Genomic DNA, 27,344 nt, shown 5'->3' with positions numbered 1-27,344 from the left:
ACTTGCCTCAGTGCAACCACTTATGATAGGGATTTCAACAGAGGACGTACAAGCGTGCCCAAGTGCTGCTTCATTGACTAGACTGAAGGGAAACGCAAAATATCATCACGTTAATTGTCCATCACAACGGCCATTCCCAAATTGCTTTACGGGACAGGGAATAAAACTGTAGGTAAATTAAGAAACGTCTGTGTACCCAAACGTATGTTTTATCAAATATTTAAGCCTAGCCAAAACATAATATGTGGATGGTACTTATCTTCATCACATTGGACGGGGATGTAATTATACAGGCTCCTGTCCATGGGGAACGGATGAATCATGTGCTTATGTTAGTAAGTTTTTGCTACCACCTGTAAATGGTACTCCGGTGTATGATGACATCTATTGGCTTTGTGGTTCCAGACTGTACATGAGTCTCCCACCAAATTGGGGTGGTGTGTGTGCACCTACCCAGGTGACTGACCATACATATGTGGTAGGACCTCCACAGAGAAGAATGGCAGCACCAGACGGAGGAGATTGATATACCCAGATGTGTTACCACATGATCACATGTGGGGCTCGGATGTACTAAAGGACCAAAAATTGTGGTCTGTAGGAGATAAATAGCACATTCATTGTTCCCCTGGATAGGAGTGGGAAAAAATTCATTAATGATTGAAACTCTGAATTATCGATTGGGTCTGTTCATGAATGTAACTAAAAAAATAGTAGCAGCTCAAAACACTGAAATAGATGCTTTACGTACCATGGTGATGCAAAATCGCATGGTTTTAGACTTGCTTACTGGTTCACAGGGAGGAATTTGTGTTCTGCTGAACACAACATGCTGTACTTTCATCCCAGACTCCATTCCAAGAGCTGAATAAACTTCGTGATGCAATGCATAAAGACACCCTAGCCGTGAACCGGTGGAATCCCTGGTCCTGGTTGACTTCAGGACCATGTTGGCAGTTTACTATTGAAAAATGGTGACACCAGTTATTATAGTCCTAATTCTGATTGGACTTTGCATGTGTTGTGTGATCCCTTATATCAAAACAATGGTTGGCAAAATGGTGTCAAATACATTTGTACAGTGTAATCTGGCCTTCCAACAAACTATGCCAAAATATCAAGCATTGAAACAGTCAGACCTTAGTGGAGAAAACTATAATGACTGTACTGAGAATTAAAAGCTCACAACTCCAGTTCAAGCTTGAACTGTTGACGTGATGAGTTAACACACTCTTAGCCTATGAAGCTTTAGCTGAAAAAGTATAAGACAAGTGGTGTAGTCGAATAATACAGAAAAACGGTTCATTTATACCAGTCAGCCGAAGTGATGTATGGTGGTGGTGTGGTGATAACAGAATCTTTGACAGACTGCCACAAAATGTGTCAGGTTATTGTGCATTAATATCATTATTGTTACCCATGACCCCTGAAGACGTTACGACATATGCAGCCTCTCTTATTCCTGAGGATTGGCAGAAAGGCATAGCCAGACATAGAGTAAAAAGAGATTGGAAGGAGTAGGAAATCCAACATATATTGACGCAATAGGAGTCCCCAGAGGAGTGCCTGACGAGTATAAACTGGTTGATCAAATAGCAGCTGGATTCGAATCTTCCATCTGTTGGTGGTGTTCAATTAATAAAAACGTGGACAGAATAAACTAAGTTAATAAACTAACTAACTAAGCTGGGTGATGCCTACTATATGTTTAACAGGTGATAAACAGGTGGGAAATGTTAAGGATTTTATATATATATATATATATATATATGTTATCACTGTTAAACATTTGTACCTTCGTCTTCTTTCTTATGAAAACGGTGTGTGCTGTTGCACCTAACCCCGAGAATGTATGTGTTATTCAACCTTGTTTTAGCATGCTGGGGTCAATCTGAACTGGGAATGAAGAGCTGGATGTACTTATTATTATACAACTTGTTTTTGTAGCCGCTAACGACTGGGAGTGAAGCATGACGGGGTCAGTCATGAACTGGGAGTAATAGACCTGAAGGTTGTTTTTGACTGTTGTGACGTGATGCTTAGTGTGAAGACCAGGACACTCCAGGCAGATGCACAACAGCTGATAACTGCAACAGACGAACGAGATGTGCTGACCTCCGACGATAAGAGTAAAAGAAAGAAACTGTTTGTCCTTACAGCTGCGCTTATTGACGTATGTGTTTATGTTACGGGAAGAAACTTGTCTCGCGTTGTCCCCCCCCCCCCCCCCCCTTAGGACAAGTTTTATGATGTAATGAGGGCATCTCTAATAAAAAGAGCGGGAGCACAGGCCAGACTTTAGTGTAGCCTTGGTGTACAGCCTGGCCGCACTCCGCGCGTGATTAATTTGACTTTCTGTCTCACTGGTGTTTCTTGACTCTGTTTGTCTTATCAAAGGTTTTAAGAATGTTTGGAGGAGAAAATACCCAACAATGTTCCTTTCAGTCCAGTATCACAAGTCCTTATTTGTTCTGGTACCAACAAGAACTAAATGGTTCTCCAAAGTTTATGCTGAGACGTCTCAGTTTTGGAGGAGGACAAAATGCTGCAGAGTTCAACAAAGTGAGATTTGATGCTGAAGTCAACAAGACATCAGTTGATCTGAAGATCCAGAAGCTGCAGCTGCAAGACTCTGCTGTGTACTACTGTGCTCTGCAGCCCACAGTGACAGCAAGCAGCAAAAGAGAGGACAAAAACACTACACAACCACCACTAGAGGGAGTCAGTGTGCAAAAACACTACACAATCACCACTAGAGGGAGTCAGTGTGCAAAAACACTACACAACCACCACTAGAGGGAGCCAGTGTGCAAAAACACTACACAACCACCACTAGAGGGAGTCAGTGTGCAAAAACACTACACAATCACCACTAGAGGGAGTCAGTGTGCAAAAACACTACACAACCACCACTAGAGGGAGCCAGCGTGCAAAAACACTACACAACTACCACTAGAGGGAGCCAGCGTGCAAAAACACTACACAACCAGTACTAGAGGGAGACAGTGTGCAAAAACACTACATAACCACCACTAGAGGGAGACAGTGTGCAAAAACACTACACAACCACCACTAGAGGGAACCAGTGTGCAAAAACACTACACAATCACCACTAGAGGGAGTCAGTGTGCAAAAACACTACACTAGAGGGAGTCAGAGTGCAAAAACACTACACAACCACCACTAGACGGAGCCAGTGTGCAAAAACACTACACAATCACCACTAGAGGGAGTCACTGTGCAAAAACACTACACAATCACCACTAGAGGGAGTCAGTGTGCAAAAACACTACACAATCACCACTAGACGGAGCCAGTGTGCAAAAACACTACACAACCACCACTAGAGGGAGTCAGAGTGCAAAAACACTACACAACCACCACTAGACGGAGCCAGTGTGCAAAAACACTACACAATCACCACTAGAGGGAGTCACTGTGCAAAAACACTACACAATCACCACTAGAGGGAGTCAGTGTGCAAAAACACTACACAATCACCACTAGACGGAGCCAGTGTGCAAAAACACTACACAACCACCACTAGAGGGAGTCAGAGTGCAAAAACACTACACAACCACCACTAGAGGGAGTCACTGTGCAAAAACACTACACAATCACCACTAGAGGGAGTCAGAGTGCAAAAACACTACACAACCACCACTAGATGGAGCCAGTGTGCAAAAACACTACACAATCACCACTAGAGGGAGTCACTGTGCAAAAACACTACACAATCACCACTAGAGGGAGTCAGTGTGCAAAAACACTACACAATCACCACTAGAGGGAGTCAGTGTGCAAAAACACTGCACAACCACCACTAGAGGGAGACAGTGTGCAAAAACACTACACAACCACCACTAGAGGGAGCCAGTGTGCAAAAACACTACACAACCACCACTAGAGGGAGTCAGTGTGCGAAAACACTACACAATCACCACTAGAGGGAGTCAGTGTGCAAAAACACTACACAACCACCACTAGAGGGAGTCAGTGTGCAAAAACACTACACAACCACCACTAGAGGGAGTCAGTGTGCAAAAACACTACACATTCACCACTAGAGGGAGACAGTGTGCAAAAACACTACACAAGCACCACTAGAGGGAGACAGTGTGCAAAAACACTACACAACCACCACTAGAGGGAGACAGTGTGCAAAAACACTACACAACCGCCACTAGAGTGAGCCAGTGTGCAAAAACACTACACAACCACCACTAGAGGGAGCCAGTGTGCAAAAACACTACACAACCACCACTAGAGGGAGTCTCATGTTGTTCCACTTCAAACCTGATCAGTGTCCTTTGAAAAACTTGAAACACAGTTGAGTAAAAGTACTGACATTTTACCAGAAAATTACTCCCATGAAAGTTAAGGTCTCACATTAAAATTTCACTGAACAAAAAAGTATTCAATTATCTGACACTGACTGTCTTTAAGTATAAAAATAATTTCTGAAATACTACTGAGTTATTGAAATAAACAAGAGAAAATATTTCAGGTTCTTGACTGACCAAATCAATCTCCAGACCTGAACTCACTGAGCAGTGTTGTTTCATGTCTTGAAGACTGAAGGAGCACTCTTCCTCCTCCCCCCCAAAATAAATAAATAAAATAAAGACATTAGTTGTCAATGGTGGTCTTGAAACCTCCATTCATCTTGTCTCATTCTCCCTCAGATGGAGCTGGTCCTGTCATGTCCGTGATGTTCACCAGCCCATCTGAACACCATTTCAGTCTTTTCATGTTTCTGTCCATCGCACAGCTTCTCTGTTTTCACTGAGTGTTGGAGTTCTATCATCTGTCAGACCCAGTGAGGTCCTTAGTCCAGGTTTCATCAATATAAGAGAAATGTCCTTGAAATCATTGTGGAGTGATGACCTAATTTTGGAACATGGTTTCAATGTCTGGGTTATGTTGAACCTGGTTGAAGCTTAATGTCTTCCTGCCTTTATATGAATCTTGCTGACCTGCATCCACATTTAGTCATGTTGTGAGTGACACTAAGCAAGGTGGAGGTGTGGCTTTAATTCACAAATCTGTCTTAAGCATAATGGTTTATGAGGGTCCTAAATTTATCTCATTTGAACATCTGGTTCAGTGCCTCTCTCAGGCTGCCACGAGCTCTCAGCATCTGCTTCACCTGTGAAATAACATACAGATGGACATACGAATGCCAGGAGACTAACAGCATCTTTATGTTAGTGAATGTATTTGTTAGTGAATGGAGCAAGCGCTTCAGTTATTTTTTGAACTGGAGGAAGACTGAGTGCGCAGTGCATCGTCAGAGTCTGAAACAGACAGTGAGGATTCTGGTCATGAAAGAGATAATCCCTGGAGGAGCAACCAAAGCAGGTGGATCCACCAACGTGCGCACAGAGATCTGAACAGAGGGTCTGAGCATGCGCTTCTGTTTCCAGATCTCCGCTTGGACACGCAGCAGAGACACGCCCCAGTGCTGTCTGCTGGAACACAGACACCGCTCCAGCAGTAAGCAGATTTCAGCCTCAGAGAACACCAGGAGTCAAGTTTCCACCCAAAGTCCAAAACACCTTTTTCTTTTGTTTTTTAAAACTGAAACAATTAGAACAATTTGCACCAACACCAATAAAATTACTGCAAAAAACAAGGCATTAGGGAAAAAATACAACTAAACAGACATTGAAATGGAAGATCTGTAGAAATTTTTTGGACTTCTGATATACATGTCGTTGGTGTCACTGCCGAGTCTCCAGGACTACTGGAAACAAAATAATATTTGTCTGTGCCCTTTCCAGCTAAAGTAATGTCCAGAGACAGATTTAAATTGATATTCTAGAACAGCCACCTAACTGATCCAGATCAGGATGTAGAAAATGATAGAAAAAAAGGGAACAGCAGGTCATGACAAACTGTTTGGAGTCAGGCCTCTTTATGATGACGTCCTCAAGGCCTGCCAGGCTTATTACCACCCGAGCAGGGAGCTGGCAGTGGATGAAAGGATGGTGGTGACGAAGGAAAAACTGAAATGACTCTGGACGGTGAAAGACATTCCCTGTCCTACCCCAGTGTTTGCTTATAGTAAAAACATGGGTGGAGTCGACTTGTCTGACCAGCTCATCCAGTCCTACTCCACCCGTCAGAAAACTGCACGCTGGTACAGGACAGTGTTGCTGCACGTCCTTGACATTGCAGCCATAAATGCATTTGTCTTGCATCATGAGATCAGCAGGGTCAAGCAAGTGCAGTCCAGACACACAAGGACTTTATGGTGGAGCTGGTGTGTCAAATGTGTGGCAGAGACAAGACAGGTGTCCCACAGAACAGGAGCCAGAACCACGTTCCTGTGCCAATTGTGACAGGCACAGATCCTCACCAAAAAGCCACAAAAAGCAGACTGAGGTGCCAACGGAGCCTTCAGGTGGATAACAAGAGGAGTGACACACCGTGGAAGTGTCAGGCCTGTGATGTGCCCCTCTGTGTTGTGCTGGACAGGAATTTTTTTTTTTTTTTTTTGAGCAGCATAAATAATTTGTTTTACATCAGATTTTGATATCTGATTGTTTTGTGAATGGGTTAGGGTTAGCATTTCCTGCAGTATATGTTTTGAAATGTACAATTTATATTTACATTCTAAAGCTTGTGATTTTGACGGTTTTGTAAATAATTGTACAAAAATGCCTGAAGCATTTCCTGCATTTATGTAGATAGTTGTATTTTACTTTGTTTTTGTTTGCTACATTTGTACATATGTGTTTTGTAATTCACAATTTATATTTACATTTTAAGTTATGAAAATGGTTCGTTAAACAGGTTTGTGGTTTTCACAGTTAAAAAACAAAACAAACTTTTACTGCTCAGATTTTATGTTTTTGTGTGATTTTAGGTTCACTGTGTTAAAATACACCTGCCCATGAGTGTTTCTCAATTGCCCTCAAAGTATTGAAACACTTGGTATTTCACACATTTTAATTTGTAGATTCCATTTCAAATACAAAAAAAAAAAAAATCTAAAATTATTTTCAAACAAACAAAACTCTACAACTTGGTATAAATTAATTAAAATATAAAATCCAGCTTCCTGATGAAGTGGTGTAGAGGAGAAAGTTCAGCTACAATTCGCCAGAAAGTACATTTGAGATGAAAGCCTAGATTTATGTTTTTGTGAAAGAAAATGTTGTATTTCTTCATAATTGATGTAAATAAACTCCAGGACATATTCAGTGACTTGGAAATGTTCATGTTTCCATCCCCTGACTTGTCTAAAGAAAACTGGCAATAAAACTGATTTATTATTACAGGTTTTATACCAAAGCGTAGCATTACTTATGTAACCCATCATCTTGGCTTTTATATTTTAATTAATTCATATCAAGTTTTAGAGATATACTTTCAGTTCGAGTTTAAGGAAGGTAATTTTTTTTTTTTGTATTTGAAATGAACAATGAAATAAACAAATTAAAATGTGTGAAATTCCAAGTGTCCCAATACTTTTGGAGGGCACAGTATCCTAACCTTATGATGAGTGCAAAATGAGTGTGGGATTATTACTGTTTTGAATAAGAATGCTGAATTTTCACTCTTGCTGCATTTTGTGTGAAATCATAGTCATATCGTATATCTATCGATGGAGATATACATCTGGGCTTCAGTATTGAGATACAATAATTTGGCCATATTGTGCAGCACTGCTGTCAACTAGCTGAAAAGTTTGAATATTAATTTACAACTCCATAAAAATGCTTAAAGTGACAGGGGGTCAGGTAAATAAATAAATAAATCTGAAGCACCTAAATCACATGGAGAGCTGCTGAAGAGCTTTGCTTGTTCATGTCTGTGACATAAACATATTAATAATAATCATACAATATAATACATTAAAATTCATTTTAATAGCCATCTCCAAATGATATAAATTCATTTTTCGCATTAAAGGCTATTGTTTCATTGGATTACTTATTGATGTACCACCACAGCTCAATGCTCAAAGTGACATTAGCTTCATTGTTCTGCTGGTTTTTAGTTCAATCATCAACACTTCTCCCTTTACCAGTTGCCTCTTCCGGGGCGTCTGTCTCCCTGATCTGAATTGGGAGCTGGTTCCACAGGAGAGGAGCCTGAAAGCTGAAGGCTCTGCCTCCCATTCTACTCTTACAAACCCTAGGAACTACAAGTAAGCCTGCAGTCTGAGAGCGAAGCGCTCTATTGGGGTGATATGGTACTACGAGGTCCCTAAGATAAGATGGGACCTGATTATTCAAAACCTTATAAGTAAGAAGAAGAATTTTAAATTCTATTCTAGAATTAACAGGAAGCCATGAAGAGAGGCCAATATGGGTGAGATATGCTCTCTCCTTCTAGTCCCCGTCAGTACTCTAGCTGCAGCATTTTGAATTACTGAAGGCTTTTTAGGGAACTTTTAGGACAACCTGATAATATGAATTACAATAGTCCAGCCTAGAGGAAATAAATGCATGAATTAGTTTTTCAGCATCACTCTGAGACAAGACCTTTCTGATTTAGAGATATTGCGTAAATGCAAAAAAGCAGTCCTACATATTTGTTTAATATGCGCTTTGAATGACATATCCTGATCAAAAATGACTCCAAGATTTCTCACAGTATTACTAGAGGTCAGGGTAATGCCATCCACAGTAAGGATCTGGTTAGACACCATGTTTCTAAGATTTGTGGGGCCAAGTACAATAACTTCAGTTTTACTGAACTTAGAGTTAAACAGCAGGGCAGATCAACTCCTCAGATTAATTTGGTGCAAAAGGTGGGGAAAAGTAGCTCAGCTCTCAATGGTTTGCAGCCAAAGTTAAAGCAGTTACCCCCAGGTCAATATTTGTGCATTGCTATGCACACAGACTGAATCTGGTTCTGTCTCAGGGGGCTAAATGCTTATCTGATTGCAGAATATTTTTTGCATCACTCTCTGGGTTTGCCACATTTTTCTCAAAATCCACAAAGAGGATGTCTTTTCTTGAGTCTGCAGGCTGCTCAAGGTTGCCCAGAAATGCTCCTACTCGATGGAATTTCACATCACGGATAGTGATCACTGTGGCAAACAATTATGATGCCCTCCTGCAAACTTTTGAGATGATCATTGCAGATAAGTCCATGGATGATGACACATTAGACTGTGCCAAATGGCCTTCTGATGAAACTGGAGGATTTTGAGTTTGTGTTCATGTTGTACACATATGAACAAATCTTCTCTGAGACTGATGTGGTGTTTGACATTGTCCAGCAGAGAGCTATGGCTGTTCTGTACTGTACTGTTGTGGATTTCTATGTTCATTTTGGAGATTATTTAAGTATTGTATTTATTATTTAAGTATTTAATTTTGATTACAACTTTATTTTTCAGTAAGATAATGTGAATGTCATTTGATTCTATTTTGTATTTGGATATTGAACATTTTGCACACCATTGCACATCTGAAAGAAAAACTATTTAACGTGTTTCCTATAAATGCAGTCTCCTGCCTGCTGATGTTACTTTCAAATAGTTAAATTAATGAGCCATACTTATACATCACTCTGTATGTAAAAGTTAATTAAAACATATTTATGAGTTTGCTACCCCTTTAAGGTTAAAAACAAGAATGACACCTGTATGATGTAAGATAATTACAAATAATGCTAATGATTGTGGGTACATTACACACATAACAGTGTAGCCTATGGAATAATGAGGCATCTGGTGCTGAGGTGATGGTAGGGGGGCCCCCAAATGAAATTCTGCTTAAGGCCCCATAAAGGCTTGGGCCGGCCCTGATGAAAACCCTAAAAACACTAACGAAGAACATATGCAAAACAAAATGTAACACAAACACCATCGGGGACTCACAAGCTTACTCGACCACTAAAAAAGAAGCATTTGGAAAAACCACTAAAAGATGGTCAGCATAAAACTGATGTGCAAAAGGCAAATAAATAAATATATAAATATGTGCAAATCTACTAAGATTTGTTCAAATGCACAATTGCTGCTGGGACAAAACTACTCCTGTAGCGTTTTGTCCTACACCTTGGGACTTTAAACCTACAGCCAGAAGGTAGGAGCTGGAATTCATTAGCCAGAGGGTGGGAGTCATCAACTGTGATGCAGCTGGTTATCCGCTGTAATTATTTGGTGTACAGGGACTCTAAACTCAGCTGAGACTCATCAATCAGCCAACTGGACCATTAATAATCTGACCCAGTCTGTTCCTGTCCTTCAGTGTCAGACTGCCAAACCAGGCCACCAAAGAAAAAGAAAACAGATTCAATAAAAGCACGATAAAATAGTGTTAACATGGTTCGGCCGATGTGGAAGTAGGACAGTTTCCTGAGGCAGAACAAGTGCTGGTGTCCCTTCCTGCACACCGCCTCACAGTTTGCCTCAAACTTCAGCAAATTATCAATAATAGTGCCAAGGTATTTAAGTTTGCACAATTTCAACTGGTTGACCATTAATTATTGTGTTGTCGGGTGTGCTACCATGCTTCCTGAAATCAATGACCATATCTTTAGTTTTTCATGTATTGATCTGAAGATATGAGTCCTCACACCATTTAACAAAATGGTCAACTGCATTTTGTTAAATGGTGTGAGGACTCATACAGAAGCCCTATTCTATGATTTTCTGATCGTATATGAACAAAATGGATATCTAATCCATGATATTTGTAAAAAATACATATCAGCACGATATTTGCAGTCACTTTTTTGGAAAAAAAGTATGATCCTGTGATAATCTTAATCCTTTATTTCTGTAATTTTGCGTAATTTTTGGTATATTATGCTCAGAAACATTTTTGTTTTCTGTGGTTGCAAATGGGTAGAATAGCAATATTTCTGCTTTTGTAGAGATGTATTTTTCATACCCTCAGCAGACTTTGTTTAGACAGTGATCAGGATCACCAGCTTAGTCATTAGTCTCCTTTACCTCCTCCTCAGCTTCCAGTTGTGGCCGTCATCCACACCAGGTCCTTCACTTGGGCAGACTCTAAACTACCACATCTCTCACTTAGCTTTTCATTCAGCAGAGAAGGCTCAGGTTTAATGTAAGGTTTATTGTACCTTGTCACCAACTCTTCTTCAACCTGGGACAAGGTGAGGGACTTCTGGATTGTGCAGGGTATGGAGGACACTTTATCAGGAACACTTCTTTGGTACAGAACATCTGCCATCAAGTGGGTTGTGGTTTTGCCATCCAGCGTCTCCTCGTTTTGATCAAAATTGTCAATGGCAGCATCAACGATTGTTTCTCTGTTGTCTGGATTGAATGGACAAATGCCTCTAGGGACATATACTGCTGATGTGTTAGCTAGCTGATGATTGACCACAGAAGTGACAAATCATCTCACTTCATCAGAGGAGATAGAATGGCCAAGAGAACTGAGGATGAGACACTTACTGCCATAGTCATGATGCCTTTGAACTCCAAGTCCAAAGGTTATTGGGGTTTGGGTATTACAAGACAGTGCAATGATTTTGTGACATATAGCGAGAACTTTTAGAATATCTTTTCTTCTCAAGGCTTCTGAATAGTGGGTGGAATGATCATAGTCAGATTTTGATGTACACCACACAACAAACTCATGACCGTTGGGGTTTTTCTGTTATGTGTCGGACGCAGCTCGGAGAACCGACCAGCGTTTGAAGGACCCAGTATGAAATAAGCAGAGCACGGTTCAAAGGCTAACTGAATTTAATACATAACAGTGATAATACAAAAAGGTGCGGTCTGGCGTGGTGCGCTCCCAGCAGCGCTAACGGTCCGGAGCCAGAAGCTGTTTCGGACCCAAGGACCCCGCCGACACCCCCCAGGTGGCCGCAACAACCGAGTCTGTGAAAGAAGGAACCATTATGTGAGTCCACACTCTACACACAGAACACTTAAAGGTGTACAAACAGCAAACACTTCCTGGCTTGATTACTGATCAGCTTCCAACCTGCGGGCATGGAACATCCAGTTCACAAAACTCCACCGCAGTGGAAGCTGATACATGACTAACAAACAGCTCAATACAATAAGGTGTGAGGGACACCACATTTACTGACTGTATAAATGTTAGTCACAAAATCCAACGTACCTCAGGAAGTGTGCTGACGAGCGTGAGACCTCACCCCCTCCTCTTTCACAGACCGTGCATCAAACCTGGACGTTTCTCAGCATCCGCTGCTGATGAGATGGCTCCCGAGACGACGATCTCACCCGTCTGGTCCCAAGGTCGAGTCTCTGGCAAATACACACTGTGCACTCCAGTCTTAAATGCCAACATGCTCCAATCCATCCAGATGCACCTCAGCTGTGAGTCCTGACGAGTCGCAGGTGATCAGGGTGAGGTCCTGACAGCCTCAGCAACACAGCCACTCAGTCCCAAATGCACGCCACCTGGGAGGAAAACAACAGACAAACAAACCGGCAGCCAGGCCCCCCCCAGCCATATAACAGTACCCCACCCTCACGGGAAGCCTCCCGGCGACCACACACACCTGGCCCAGGAGAAACACCCCCCTCCAGGGACCATGGCTGGAAACCGCGTCTGCGTTCGTCCTCCAACAGACTTGGGTTGAACTGGCCTGCATCTTTGCCCTTGTTTGACAGTCTCAGCACAGGTGTGGCCAGGAGTTCCTACACCTGTGCGGTCAGCCTTTAACCAAACATGTGTGATTAGTCATAAACACCAAAACCACCAAAACACCCCCCCCCCCCGCCCCAGGGGACCGTCCCATCAAACCCCAGGGAAGGGGAGAAAAAGAAAAACAACCCACTGTAACTCACAAACAAAAATGCCAAAATACCCCCCCTCCCCCCCCCCAAACGACACGCAGGGACCAACACCCCCCAGAGGGCCACCCGCCAGCTCCAGGAGTAATAACCACGGCCGAGGTCCCTCTGGGATCCACCGTCACCCACGGGGACTACCAGCGCCCCCCCAGAGGACCACTCGTCAACCCCAGGAGACGCCTCCCCTCACGACCAATGGACCCAGCCCCGGCCGTCCACGGCTAGATGGACCCAACGCCTTTTCCCCCCCAGAGGACACCACAGTCAAACCCTGAGGGCGGAAACTGGGGGAGGGAAAACAAAAAAAAACCCCAAACCCCCCCCCCCTCCCCTCCCGGGTGCAGAGGCCACCTGGGAAACGCCCAGCACAACCTAACTGCACCCCTCCAGCAATGCCGACACTACGGCACACCCGGCTGGAGTCAGAGGAGAAGAGAGGGCACAACAAAAAACAAAGAGAACAAACAACCCAAATACCACCCCATCACCCCCCCAGGGGACCGCTCCATCTAACCCTGGGGATGTGAAACAAAAAGAAACAAAAGAAAAAAAAAAAACAGACCAACACACAGTTGTTTGGGTCCCCGTTTTTCTTTTTTTTTTTTTTTTGTTTTTGTTCTTGGTTAGCAAAGGCTACAGGGTCACACCCCCAGACAAATAGTGGACAACAAAAAAGAAAAGCCCACACAAAAACCAACTCAAAAAACACCCACACAAAATAAACTAACACAAAACAAATCAGTGAGTTATACCGTCAAGCTCAACCAAATGGAACACACCTGTTCCTACTCCAGAGCTTGACGGTACCGTGATTCAGTCACCACAAGGGGGAACCAGAGTGCTAAAAATGAAAAAAACCCCTTGGGCGACAGAAAAAAAACAAACGAGCTGCTTTTGTGTGCGCAGCTGAGTGCAACACACAACCAAAATGTGCTCAACTAAATAACGCCGGAGCTGATACAACAGACGCAGTAGTTACCTTTATCCGGGGAAACGGGGCTACGACTGTAACACAGGAAGCCCAGCGACCCGTGCTAACAGAGCTCCGCCGTGCGCGTGAACCCATTACAAACGCACTCTTGCAGCTCTCGTTTACACCTCCCATCCGGTCGGAGTGTGACGCGAAGCCGTCGCCAGTCACACTCCACCACGATCCACGGATGAGGCACAACACAGGAACACGGCTGCAAGAGAGCACAAATTAGTATCCAGTAATGGGTCTCACACACGCACCTTCCGGGCGGAGAGCCCCGCAACTGATCCGGATAACCACTGAACGTCTGCTGCCGCCTTCCCGGCGCGTTACCGTCTCTGCTAACGCTGGGTCCGTGATGTTTGGCCAGAGACTACTGTTATGTGTCGGACGCAGCTCGGAGAACCGACCAGCGTTTGAAGGACCCAGTATGAAATAAGCAGAGCACGGTACAAAGGCTAACTGAATTTAATACATAACAGTGATAATACAGAAAGATGCGGTCTGGCGTGGTGCGCTCCCAGCAGCGCTAACGGTCCGGAGCCAGAAGCTGTTTCGGACCCAAGGACCCCGCCGACACCCCCCAGGTGGCCGCATCAACCGAGTCTGTGAAAGAAGGAACCATTATGTGAGTCCACACTCTACACACAGAACACTTAAAGGTGTACAAACAGCAAACACTTCCTGGCTTGATTACTGATCAGCTTCCAACCTGCAGGCATGGAACATCCCGTTCACAAAACTCTACCGCAGTGGAAGCTGATACATGACTAACAAACAGCTCAATACAATAAGGTGTGAGGGACACCACATTTACTGACTGTATAACTGTTAGTCACAAAATCTAACGTACCTCAGGAAGTGTGCTGACGAGCGTGAGACCTCACCCCCTCCTCTTTCACAGACTGTGCATCAAACCTGGACGTTTCTCAGCATCCGCTGCTGATGAGATGGCTCCCAAGACGACGATCTCACCCGTCTGGTCACAAGGTCGAGTCTCTGGCAAATACACACTGTGCACTCCAGTCTTAAATGCCAACATGCTCCAATCCATCCAGATGCACCTCAGCTGTGAGTCCTGACGAGTCGCAGGTGATCAGGGTGAGGTCCTGACAGCCTCAGCAACACAGCCACTCAGTCCCAAATGCACGCCACCTGGGAGGAAAACAAACAGACAAACAAACCGGCAGCCAGGCCCCCCCCAGCCATATAACATTTTCCGTAATTATTGTATGGCCTTGCCTTGCAATATAAAGCGCCTTGGGGCAACTGTTTGTTGTGATTTGGCGCTATATAAATAAATTTGATTTGATTTGATTTGAGTTGATCTGGAACAAACTTTTTGCACTGGTCTATTTCAAATTCATCACTAGAGGCATAATGATCATGTTGAAATGTTTTGCCTTGAACTGCATTGCGTAATATTCCAGCAGCCCTATGCAAAATGACTTGATCATCCTGTGGCATGATATCACTTTCTAGTTCATATTCACCTTGGTCAGTAAGCTGGATGTGGAGTTTAGATACTTTTTGCAATGCATCACCAACCGTCACAGTACTTGAGCAGACAAGATCAAACTTGCCAGTTTGCACAATGGATACCAACTTATCCCCAAAGTGACTCTTTAGTTTGTCTTTCAGTTTCCAAGTAGAGTAACTGCTTGATTTTGCAGTGCCATCCTCCTGAAGAATCTCAATAAATTTTGCATGCAAGTCTGAGTGAGAGTGGTACAACCATTTTAGTCTTTGAAAATACAGTCTTGTTAATGTAACTGTACAGTTTCAGTGCAGCCTTGTCATATGTCATTAATCCCTTCTCATGCTGGAGTTTTGTCCTAGCAGCTTTTTATATTGCTTGTACTTATATAACCTGTGTAGCAATCAGGGTAGGACATCATAAGACTGATGGGATAGTCTTGTCTATCCTCTGCTGCCTTAAGCATTTTCTGCCTAGTGGATTCACCTGTTCCTGTCGAAATTGCAATGACTTTTTTACCCCTTATGTATGACTTACCACAAACAAAACAGTCTGTTTGTATGTTAAACCTTGAGGAATCATTTCTACTTAGTCGACTCCCAATATAAGTATTAGACTGGGCACTAGTTGAAGGAAACACTTCCTCTGATATGTCCGTTTTAACAGAACCAAGGTTTGTCTTACTCATATATGATGCTCTACAATCTTTATGATATTTAATTTTGATAGCCCCCTTCAAAATGTCTTCTCTATTTCCAGATAGTCATTCATAAAGGGCATCTTTTCCTTTCTCTGCAGCCTGAAATATCATGTTCAGTCCTTCAACCTGGGGAGAATTGACAACATTCTTTTCTGACTTTCCAAGCACTTCATTACAGATTAGGTGGCGTGAAATATTTGTCTTCTCTTCTTTGGGGGTTCTTCACAGAGTTCCATCTTGCAGCTGAAAGGAATGAGCAGAATTTTTGGACAATAAAATGAGTTCAGGTCGTACTCTGCAGAAGTGAAAACATGGAAGGTAGGATGGATCATCACTGACTGAGGGAGCTGCAGGCAAACGGCAGTTTGATGGAGGACCAACTGGATGGCGAAAAGGCTAATTAGCAAGATTTTAGGTCATGTCATTAGCAGGTCATGTCATCGTTTCACTGTTTTCAGTTTCTAGGAACTGCTTTTTCCCGTCTTGCTGTTTAACAGGGGGCACTATCCTGCATGAAAACTGCTGGCTGATTGGGCGATGAACACAGGGAAGGAAGCACATGGTATTGAAGACGCTTCTGATAAACACTGGCATTCATTCTGCCATGGAGCTGGATAAGAAGCCCAACTCCTGCTGCAGGAAACACTTCCTCCTCCACCTTTCACTGACTCCTTTACACACTTTGGGTTGAGTCTTTTCCCAGTTTAATGACAAACATGATGTTTCCCATCTGACCCAAATGAATTAAACTTGCTTTCATCACTAAAGTGAACTTTGGAGCAGTTGTCCTCTGTCCACACAACAAGTTCCTCAGCAGAGGTTAATTTAGCTGTTTGATTCTTTCTGCTAAATAGAGGTTTGGTCACTACAGTGTGGGCTTTTAGTCCAAATGCTCTTAAATGTCCAGACCCTCTGTGAGGAGGCAGATCCTTACCCCTAACAATCAAACAGGGAAAAAAGACTGAACAAACACTTCTAGCTGCAAAATGATTATTTTGAAGCCACTGTGAAACACCAGACATTTGTTTTGATAGTATTTTTGCAAATACATATACAATTAAATCAGCCGCATACATTTGGCTCTTTTGCAGTTGGTGGGAAAATAATTAATATATAACTAAAAAGAACAGGGCCCAAAATTGAACCTTGTTAAATTCCCATTCTGCAAGTCTGGACAGTTGACAAAGATCTAATTCATTGCCAGTGGTGGGCACAGTTCCGATAACCATCGTAGATAATGTTTTCATTATCGGTTTATCTTCTTAAATAACTTTAAAAAACATTATCGGACTAATTATCTTGTGATAAATTTTTGTCCGATAATTTTTAGACCGATAACGTGGTAAATTGAGCTGGACAGCTACAAATATTTATGAAACTTAAAATCAGTTGAGCACTTACAGTAGTGTTCAGAATAATAGTAGTGCTATGTGACTAAAAAGATTAATCCAGGTTTTGAGTATATTTCTTATTGTTACATGGGAAACAAGGTACCAGTAGATTCAGTAGATTCTCACAAATCCAACAAGACCAAGCATTCATGATATACACACTCTTAAGGCTATGAAATTGGGCTATTAGTAAAAAAAAAAGTAGAAAAGGGGGTGTTCACAATAATAGTAGCATCTGCTGTTAACGCTACAAACTCAAAGCTGTTATGTTCAAACTGATTTTTTATCAATCCTGTGAATCACTAAACTAGTATTTAGTTGTATAACCACAGTTGTTCATGATTTCTTCACATCTGCGAGGCATTAATTTTGTTGGTTTGGAACCAAGATTTTGCATGTTTACTAGTGTGCTTGGAGTCATTGTCTTGTTGAAAACCCATTTCAAGGGCATGTCCTCTTCAGCATCAGGCAACATGACCTCTTCAAGTATTTTGACATATCCAAACTGATCCATGATACCTGGTATGTGATATATAGGCCCAACACCATAGTAGGAGAAACATGCCCATATCATGATGCTTGCACCACCATGCTTCACTGTCTTCACTGTGAACTGTGGCTTGAATTCAGAGTTTGGGGGTTGTCTCACAAACTGTCTGCGGCCCTTGGACCCAAAAAGAACAATTTTACTCTCATCAGTCCACAAAATATTCCTCAATTTCTCTTTAGGCTAGTTGATGTGTTCTTTGGCAAATTGTAACCTCTTCTGCACGTCTTTTTTTTAACAGAGGGACTTTGTGGGGGGATAAATTAGCTTCACACAGGCGTCTTCTAACTGTCACAGCACTTACAGGTAACTCCAGACTGTCTTTGATCATCCTGGAGCTGATCAATGGGTGAGCCTTTGCCATTCTGGTTATTATTCTATCCATTTTGATTGTGGTTTTCCATTTTCTTCCACACGTCTCTGTTTTTTTTTTTTTTGTCCATTTTAAAGCATTGGAGATCATTGTAGATGAACAGCCTATAATTTTTTGCACCTGCGTATAAGTTTTCCCCTCTCCAATCAACTTTTTATTCAAACTACGCTGTTCTTCTGAACAATGTCTTGAATGTCCCATTTTCCTCAGGCTTTCAAAGAGAAAAGCATGTCCAACAGGTGCTGGCTTCATCCTTAAATAGGGGACACCTGATTCACACCTGTTTGTTACACAAAACTGACAAACTCACTGACTGAATGCCACACTACTATTATTGTGAACACCCCCTTTTCTACTTTTTTTGCTAATAGCCCAATTTCATAGCCTTAAGAGTGTGCATATCATGAATGCTTGGTCTTGTTGGATTTGTGAGAATCTACTGAATCTATTGGTACCTTGTTTCCCATGTAACAATAAGAAATATACTCAAAACCTGGATTATTCTTTTTTTGTAGCAGATGTGTAGTTCTACCCTGTGCAAAACAGAAAAGAACTGCTTTAAGAAGAAACCACTCTATCCTCTTTAGGCAAAGGAGAACTGATCCCCGCCCAAAAACTAATTTCTTTTAACCCCATACCGATACATGGGCAATATCACCGAAGTCATCCAGAGGCATACATCTTTAACTTATGTTCAAATTTTAACCAAACTAATTTCGGACAAGTTATTAATATTACTGTCATGTCTGAAGTTTATCAAGTGAAAATATCAGATATATGTTTTAGTTTAAAGTAATGTGCTAATTTTTAAGGTTTTAGTGTGGATATATGCTGTGCCCAGCAGTGCATTATGGGTTGGATAGGGTAATCTCAGTACATTCACGACATGAGAAATGCATTTGAAACACTCTGATCAGGCTCTACGGACAACAGCATTAAACTCTAGTGCCTAAAACTCTCGTGAATATATTCTCTGGTCTTATAGACTTTGTTATTGTGTTTGCGTTTATTAAATTCCACACATCTTAAATGCAGCAGACACGGATTATGTAGAATTTGGCAAGTGTTTAAGGTCTCTACTGCCCTCTACTGGCCCGTAGTGTTCATGGCAGTATTGGCCCTGAAGCTGGGCTGATATATTTTCAATCACTGTACTCATCTACAGCTCAAAATGTACCACAGACTGCACGGTGTAAAAGTTCAGAGTGCACTATTTATCTTCTTACACACATTGTACGTTCAAAAACCATACGTCGGACTCATGTTTCCAGAAGCTACGGAACCCTGGATAGGTCACTTAAAGTGATATTTTCTTCTGGCCATGATAATTTGTGCACACGTTTTCCTTTAATTGAGCCCACAAATTAATAAAACGTGCTCTCAAATTAATAAAACGTGCGCACGTTTTCCTTTCGTTCAAAATGAACGTCATAATATGATCTAAATTGTCATCCTCACGATGGGGAGACGCTTCGCCCTCAGCATCCTTTTTAATGTGCTTAAACTCCAGATGATGTCATGCTGGGCAGCTGGAGTTCTCTGTATGTCCTTGTGCACCGAAACCATGATGATACACTCTGACCAGATCCATTTCTAATGGGGAAATGTATTACACTGTCTGCTGGTTTGTTGACTAATAGCCAACATTTATGTGTCAAGACAATACTGAGTGCACGTTTTACAGTATCAAATCAAATCAATTTTATTTATATAGCGCCAAATCACAACAAACAGTTGCCCAAGGCTCTTTATATGTAAGGCAAAAGCCATACAATAATTACAGAAAAACCCCAACGGTCAAAACGACCCCCTGTGAGCAAGCACTTGGCTACAGTGGGAAGGAAAAACTCCCTTTTAACAGGAAGAAACCTCCAGCAGAACCAGGCTCAGGGAGGGGCAGTCTTCTGCTGGGACTGGTTGGGGCTGAGGGGAGAGAATCAGGAAAAGACATGCTGTGGAGGGGAGCAGAGATCAATCACTAATGATTAAATGCAGAGTGGTGCATACAGAGCAAAAAGAGAAAGAAACACTCAGTGCATCATGGAACCCCCCAGCAGTCTAAGTCTATAGCAGCATAACTAAGGGATGGTTCAGGGTCACCTGATCCAGCCCTAACTATATGAGCTCTGTGAGAAAAGTATCCGACCTTTTTATTTTATGCAAAAAATATATGGATTTGATTCATATGTTTTTACGTCAGCCAAGCTTGAACCTTCGTGCGCATGCGTGAGTTTTTTTAACGCCTGTCGGTTGCGTCATTCGCTGTGGGCAGGCTTTGAGTGAGCACTGGTCCACCCCTCTCGTCGTTTTTTTCATTGCGAGGAAATGGCGGAATGATTAGGGCTTTGTTCCATCAGAATTTTTTCAGAAACTGTTAGAGACAGGCAGCTGGAAACCATTCGGAAAATTCACATGGCTTTCGGTGAAAATTTTATGGGCTTCACAGAGATTAAGGAGTGTTACTACCGCTTTAAGGATGGCCCACAATGGCGCACGGCACGGCGCGCTCCGAGCCGCGATCGACAGGCAGAAACCACCAGATCATTTCTAAACGGATGGCTGTGTTGATCTGGGACCGTCGTGTGCAATTTCTCTGGTTATCACAAGAGCTGGACATCAGCCATTTTCCGGCAGATTTCACTTTTAACAAGAGATTTTGTCATGGAAAGCCGTGCGGAGGCTTCGCGCGTCATGACGGATTCGCTGATGGAGTGAGACAAAGAACACCTCCGTTTTGGAGTGTCAGAGGACAAGTTGGGACATGCCCAGCTCTCCACAATTTCTCTTATACTCACTCGACTGGTAAGCCACTGAAAGCCGAGATAGGCATGTCCCAACTTGTCCACTAACACAGTATTTGACCTGTTGTGCACATTTGCTGCAATAAATTGTATTTGTTGGCTTATCTATTGATCGTTCATTTATGCCCCCTGGTTCGGATCCGGAAGGGAGACGAATGGAAGACGGCATTTAACACCGCGTTAGGTCACTTTGAGTACTTGGTCATGCCGTTCGGTGTCAATGGAAGCCGACGTCCGGGAGTATGTCCGGGCTTGTACCACCTGTGCCAGGGGCAAGGCAGTACATCAACCGGAGAAGGGACTCCTCCAGCCACTGCCAGTGCCTCATCGCCCCTGGTCCCACATTGGCCTGGACTTTGTCACGGGTCTCCCTGCGTCCCAGGGAATGACAACCATCCTGACGATAGTGGACCGGTTCTCCAAGGAGGCCTACTTCGTGGCCCTCCCGAAGCTCCTGACGGCCCAGGAGACTGCAGACCTCCTGGTCCACTACGGCGTACGTCTGCATGGTATCCCTGCAAACATCGTCTCGGATCGTGGTCCCCAGTTCTCCTCGCAAGTCTGGAGGAGTTTCTGTAGGGAACTGGGGGCCACCGTGAGCCTTTTGTCCAGGTACCACCCACAAACCAACGGACAAGCAGAGCGGGCCAACCAAGAGCTGGAACAGGCCTTGCAATGTGTGACCTCCTCGCACCCGACAGCCTGGAGTCAACATCTGGCCTGGATCAAGTACGCTAACAGCAGCCAAGTCTCGTCTGCAACCGGCCTCTCCCCATTTGAAGCATGGTTGGGGTACCAGCCCCCATTGTTTCCGGCTGTGGAGGGAGAGGTTGGGGTTCCCTCGGTCCAGGCCCACCTCAGGAGGTGCTGTTGGGTGTGGCGAACAGCCCGCTCTGCCCTGCTGAAAGCCCGGATGAGGGTGAAGAGCCATGCAGACCGCCGACGCGCCCCGGCCCTAGAATATCAGCCCGGGCAGGAGGTTTGGTTGTCTACTAAGAACATCCTGCTCAACACGGAGTCACCGAAACTTATGGACAAGTATATTGGACCATTCAAGATCACCAGCATCATCAGTCCAGCCGCAGTGAAGCTAAAACTCCCAGCTTCACTGTGGATCCATCCTGTTTTCCACATCTCCAAACTCAAGCCATACCACACCTCGGACCTTTGCACCCCCGGACCAGCACCGCCTCCTGCCCGCATCATCGATGGCGAGCCTGCGTGGACAATCCGCAGGCTCCTGGATGTTCACCAGAGGGGTCGGGGTCTCCAGTATCTGGTGGACTGGGAGGGTTACGGACCTGAAAAACGCTCCTGGGTGAAGAGGTGCTTCATCGTAGATCCGGCCCTCCTGGCCGAGTTCTACCAGCGACATCCCGACAAGCCTGGTTGAGCGCCAGGAGGTGCCAGTTGAGGGGGGGGGGGTCCTGTTGTGTGGGACGCCCGAAGAGGAGGTACTGCTGGCCAACGCCAGAGGGCGCCCTGCCTGTTGTCGGGTTTCAGGCACCAGAGGGCGCAGTCGCCAGGTGTCACCAGGAGCCAGGAACTGACAGCTGTCAGCAATCATCATCATACCCATAAAAGCCTGGAGGAGACACCACATCTCTGCCGAGTTATCAGCTTACCATGCAGGTAAACTTACTCAGCCGTTCTGTGCCGTTCGCACAATTTTTGCTACTGAGTTTTGCAGTCTTAACCTTTGTATACTCACAGCTTGGAGCTGGGTTTGTGGAAGTTGGAGGGAGTTGGTGTTTCCCACTCCTCACTTTCCTAACTTGCTAAGTATACTGTTGGTGCTGCATGTTCTCAGCGTTCCTGTTTTTCCTGGGAGTGGTGGATTTTTCCCTCAGGAGGGAACAGTGATTTTTTGCTGACTATTTACTGGGTGTTCACACACCCACCCTTAACCTGTTTTTGTTCCTGCCAGTAGTACCGGATCTGACAGCTGGAAGCAGAGGCCACCTGGGGACTCGGGACTTGGCGGCTTCGACGTACTGCAGGTCTCCGTTGGCGGTGGAACCTTGTGGGTCCCGGCTCTTCTCTGGATAGGTGTCTCCTACTCTCGGGTCTGCCCACACGTCACCTGCTGTACTTGTGATTGACTGACTAAAAGCAGTATTTGACCTGTTGTGCACATTTGCTGCAATAAATTGTATTTATTGGCTTGTCTATTGACCGTTCATTTACGCCCCCTGTTGTGGGTCTGTGCATTACACTTTCCCCAACACACTTAGTTCTGTTGATATTTAGTTATTTATTCTAGTATTATTTTATTTATTCATTCATTTTTTGTTGTTTGAAATATTGCTGCTCTTGGTGTTTGAATTGCCAATTGGAGACAAATAAAGTTTTTTGAATTTACATACAAAGCCGACTGTATGGACAGGATATCGAGGCGTAGTCGGGGGAGGATGGTTTCTGGTTTGGTGGGCTCAGGGTTTCGCTGCTTTTTGCAAATGATGTGGTGCTGTTGGTTTCATTGGCCTGTGACCTCTAATACTCACTGGATCAGTTCACAGCTGCGATGAGGATCGGCATCTCTAAGTCTGAGGCCATGGTTCTCAGCAGGAAACCCATGGATTTCCTACTCCAGGTAGGGAATGAGGTCTTGCCCCAAGTGGAGTTCAAGTACCTCGGGGTCTTGTTCATGAGTGAGGGGACAATGGAGTGTTAGATTGGCCGGAGAATCAGGGCAGCAGGGGTGGTGTTGCATTCGCTCTGCCATACTGTTGTCAAAAAAAGGGAGCTGAGACAAAAGGTGAAGCTCTCCAGCTACTGGTCAATGTTCATTCCTACTCTCACCTATGGTCATGAGGGTTGGGTCATGACCAAAAGAACTAGATCGCACGTACAAGTGGCCGAAATGGGCTTCCTCAGGAGGGTAAGGTGAGACGGTCGGTCATCCGTGGGGAGCTTGGAGTAGAGTCGCTGCTCCTTCGTGTTGAAGAGAGCCAGCTGAGGTGGTTCGGACACCTGGTAAGGATGCCCCTGGGCGCCTCTCTCGGGAGGTGTTCCAGGAGCCAGCTGAGGTGGTTTGGGCACCTGGTAAGGATGCCCCTGGGCGCCTCTCTCGGGAGGTGTTCCAGGAGCCAGCTGAGGTGGTTCGGACACCTGGTAAGGATGCCCCTGGGCGCCTCTCTCGGGAGGTGTTCCAGGAGCCAGCTGAGGTGGTTCAGGCACCTGGTAAGGATGCCCCTGGGCGCCTCTCTCGGGAGGTGTTCCAGGCACGTCCATCTGGGAGGAGACCCCAGGGAAGAACCAGGACTAGGTGGAGAAATCATATCTCCACACTGGCCTGGGAACGCCTCGGGATCCCCCAGTCAGAGGTGGTCAATGTGGCCCGGGAAAGGGAAGTCTGGGGTCCCCTGCTGGAGCTGTTGCCCCGTGACCTGAACCCTGAAAAGTGGTTGAAGATGAGTGTCTGAGCTGACCATATGTGTGTGTGTGCACACTATGTACAGCAATAAGCAATCGACACCAAACTTGCTATGGTCACTGGGGCCCTGAGGCTGGAACACACACACGGTCATCCTTATATGTTAGATCACGACCCGCTCACTGGAGCCCTTATTTTCACAGTTCACGTGGTGTTCAGGTCAGGTAGCAGCATCACACTTTACTTACTACATAGTAGCGGCTGGTTAGGGTACACTTTAATTAGAATCCAAACGGGTCAGCGCACACCGTGAGCGAGTTAAGAGGTGTGTTTTTTCAAATAAGATGTACCTGCTGTGTGCGGCATGCTGACTGGCAGACTGTCGATACGCCTCCCAAGAAGCGATGGGCGTTAAAACGTAAAAAGTGCAAAACGGACGAGTTAAGAAACATCTGCAGAGATAGTAAGAACATGATATATCCCAGAGTGCTGCAGTGATACGACCTGCTGTCACCTTTTATCATCATTCACTTGAGTCTCATAAATGTCACAAACGGCTCTGAAAATTAATGACGACAACATAAACACAATGCAACGCAACTTACCGCACCTTAACTAAAGGGACAGGAAATACACAATGACATGGACAAAACTCAGCACTGTTACCTGTGTGTGGAACAGATAACTCAGTATTTTATATATATAGATCTTTGTAATTGTGCAATGGACTGGACAGCAGTATTTCCAGGGTGACTCCGCCTCTCTCCTTCTGACTGCTGGGATTTGAACCAGCCACCGTGTCCCTGAATTAGAATAGTCAGGTATAGAAAATGAATGAATCGCTGTCATCTGTCTGATGTAAAACTCAAAGGAACAGACGAGCGTCAACCAGATTTGGGTCCAAACATAGTTGTATTTGAAGTAATTGTACTGACAGTTACTTTAAATAATTGTACTTGTAATCAACTGCTTTTTAAAAGTTACTGTTTGAAGAATTACTTTTGGTATATTTGACTCATCAATAACTCAATCAGACCATGAATGTTGTTGAAACGTACCCGTCAGTCAGCTGATTGCTGTTGTTGTAAACCAAATCAATACACAGTAAACAGGCCGTTATCTTCATCCACATTCATCCCTGAACCTGGTGAATATCATATTTTTGTAGAACCTTTTAAAGTGCCTCCTGCTTGGAGATCCCTTTAGCTCCTCATTCAAACTGTTCCACCGATTCAACCACAAATCAAAATACAAAAACGGTCCAACATGTGATACTTGGAACTATTTGACACACTGACGTGTTTGAAGACAAACATTTTATTGTGACGAGAGCGACGGAGCATCAGTGTCACTTCCTGAGATGAAGGTCGAGGACATTTAACCGACAACTGAATAAAGAGAAAATCCAGACAAAGTGACTGAGGAAGGAGACGAAGCTGCTGCTGAACTCCAGAAGGAAGCAGAGTTCAACACAGGAAGCATTCAGAGAAAGTTCTTCTCACAATGCTGCTGCCACACACACTTTTCATTTTACTAACAATTCTAACAGGTAGGATTCAACATCAACAAGAGTTTCTTCATGTGGCTCATTTTTCTCTCTTTTTGCTCTAACACAGTTTGTGTCCTTCAGGTGTCAGCTGTGAAGAACTCACTGCAGTCCACCATCAAGAGGACACTTTAGAAGGCAGTACTACTACTCTGGAGTACAAATACCACAAAACTGCTGATGCTGGTGATTTTTTCTTCTGGTATTGACAATATCCAGGAAAACCACCAGAGTTCCTCCTGTTCATCTCAGGTTTTGGCAGCACAAGAGCAGCAGAGTCTGTGAAATCAGACAAAAGATTCTCAACTAAACTGTCTGAAGATAAACGTGGTGTGTATTTGGAGATCAGCAGTACTGCAGTGACAGACTCTGCTGTGTACTACTGTGCTGTGAAGCCCACAGTGACACAAAACACTCAGTCTGTGGACAAAAACCTCACTCAGTGACAAACAGCACCACCAAGTGGACACATAGCATCATGAGGAACTCTTTTGACCAAAGAACTCACATGGTGACACAAAGAAGGTCCAGGTTGCTGTGGTGTACCACAGGGGTCAATCTGAGGCTCTCAGTACAAATTCAATTTTGGCTTTCTGTCACATCATCTGGCAAAACAACATTCTCCCTTATGCTGATGACATCCTGTTCTCCCTTTTAAATAAAATGCTTAACAATGACCACTAGAGGGAGCCACAGACTGTTTGCCATCAATGGATGATGTCATGTTGACGGTTTACCAACAGATGATGTAGATGAAGGTCCAGATGGTTCAGACTCTCAGTGTTCTTCCTCTCTCTCCTCCCATCTCTTGAAGACTGAAAGAGAACTCACCACAAATAAAAGAAAAATGAAAGAATAAGAAATGAAAATTAGGTGCCATCTATCAGTTTGTGTTGCATATTTCAAATCAAATCAAATCAATTTTATTTATATAGCGCCAAATCACAACAAACAGTTGCCCCAAGGCGCTTTATATTGTAAGGCAAAGCCATACAATAATTACGCAAAAACCCCAACGGTCAAAATGACCTCCTGTGAGCAAGCACTTGGCAACAGTGGGAAGGAAAAACTCCCTTTTAACAGGAAGAAACCTCCAGCAGAACCAGGCTCAGGGAGGGGCAGTCTTCTGCTGGGACTGGTTGGGACTGAGGAATCAGGAAAAAGACATGCTGTGGAGGGGAGCAGAGATCGATCACTAATGATTAAATGCAGAGTGGTGCATACAGAGCAAAAAGAGAAAGAAACACTCAGTGCATCATGGGAACCCCCCAGCAGTCTAAGTCTATAGCAGCATAACTAAGGGATGGTTCAGGGTCACCTGATCCAGCCCTAACTATAAGCTTTAGCAAAAAGGAAAGTTTTAAGCCTAATCTTAAAAGTAGAGAGGGTGT

The 27,344-nt window shown here is 44.0% G+C and overlaps 1 pseudogene; it reads left to right on the top strand.

The window, feature by feature from the left end:
* The window catches only part of LOC117522250, a 34,516-nt pseudogene extending 8,099 nt beyond the window's left edge, over positions 1-26,417 (top strand).
* The last annotated feature ends 927 nt before the right edge of the window (positions 26,418-27,344 follow it).

The sequence above is a fragment of the Thalassophryne amazonica genome, chromosome 12 (assembly GCF_902500255.1).
Source record: "Thalassophryne amazonica chromosome 12, fThaAma1.1, whole genome shotgun sequence".
Lineage (NCBI taxonomy): Eukaryota > Metazoa > Chordata > Actinopteri > Batrachoidiformes > Batrachoididae > Thalassophryne > Thalassophryne amazonica.
The sequence above is the reverse complement of the archived record's forward strand: the minus strand, read 5'-3'. Positions and strand labels throughout refer to the sequence as shown.